This window comes from Mandrillus leucophaeus, unplaced genomic scaffold, assembly GCF_000951045.1.
Source record: "Mandrillus leucophaeus isolate KB7577 unplaced genomic scaffold, Mleu.le_1.0 Scaffold253, whole genome shotgun sequence".
NCBI classification, from domain to species: domain Eukaryota; kingdom Metazoa; phylum Chordata; class Mammalia; order Primates; family Cercopithecidae; genus Mandrillus; species Mandrillus leucophaeus.
Genome location: NW_012102621.1, coordinates 206509 through 207965, shown reverse-complemented (window position 1 = coordinate 207965; position 1457 = coordinate 206509).

The following is a 1457-nucleotide window of genomic DNA, read 5'->3' as shown; positions in this document are numbered from 1 at the left end:
AGGCATGGTGGCTCACACCTGTAATCCCAGCACTCTGGGAGGCTGAAGCAGGTGGATCACGAAGTCAGGAGATGGAGACCATCCTGGCTAACACAGTGAAACCCCGTCTCTAGTAGAAATACAAACAATTAGCTGGGTGTGGTGCCAGGTGCCTGTAGTGCCAGCTACTCAGGAGGCTGAGGCAGGAGAATCACTTGAACCTGGGAGGCGGAGGTTGCAGTGAGCTGAGATAGTGCCCCTGCACTCCAGCCAGGGCAACAGAGCAAGACTGTCTCAAAAATAAATAAATAAAATTAATTAATAGAGACAGGTTCTCACTGTGTTGCTCAGGCTGGTCTCAAACGCCTGGGCTCAAGTGATCCTCTCATCTTGGCTGCTGAAAATGCAGGGATTACAGGCATGAACCACTGCAACCAGCCCAAATATTTTCTTTTCTGTTTTTTTCGAGGCGGACTCTCACTCTTGTCACCCAGGCTGGAGTGCAATGGCGTGATCTTGGCTCACTGCAACCTCCGCCTCCTGGGTTCACACGATTCTCCTGCCTCAGCCTCCAGAGTAGCTGGAATTGCAGGCACCCACCACCACGCCCAGTTTTTTGTGTTGTTAGTAGAGATGGGGTTTCACCATATTGTCCAGGCTGGTCTTGAACTCCTGATCTCAGGTGATCCACCCACCTCGGTCTATCAAAATGCTGGGATTACAGGCATGAGCCACCACGCCCCGCCTGAAGCCTTATTTGGAACTCTCTTTTCCCCACCCATCTTCCTTCCCCCACACTGGCAACAATTCACTACGGTTTCTTGGGATTTCAGGAAGAAAATTAAAAGGAGAAGGCAACAAAAGAACTGGAATGTGGCCCATAAATATATTCCTATGCTGCTAGGATCATGAATCTTACTATTCTAGTAACACAACTCAAGAAATACCCTCTGCAGTCCTTGTTTATAATGGTTGTATTTTTGCAATGTGAATTCAGTGCGAAGGTTACAGGGCAACAGAGAGACTGATGTGAAGGCAAGCAACAGCTTTAAGTCAAAATGTACAGAATGTCTATTTTTGTTGATGGTGATTGGTGATGTTTAAGAAAACAGCTAGGCCGGACACGGTTGCTCACGCTTGTAATCCCAGCACTTTGGGAGGCCAAGGCAGGCACATCACCTGAGGTCGGGAGTTCGAGACCAGTCTGACCAACATGGAGAAACCCTGTCTCTAAGAAAAATACAAAATCAGTCGAGGGTGGTGGCGCACGCCTGTAATCCCAGCTACTCGGGAAGCTGAGGCAGGAGAATCGCTTGAACTCAGCAGGCAGAGGTTGCGGTCGGCCGAGATCACGCCACTGCACTCCAGCCTGGGCAATGAGAGCGAAACTCTGTCTCAGGGGAAAAAAAAAAAAGAAGAAGAAGAAGAAGGAGAAGGAGAAGAAGGAGGAGAAGAAGGAGGAGAAGAAGGAGGAGAAG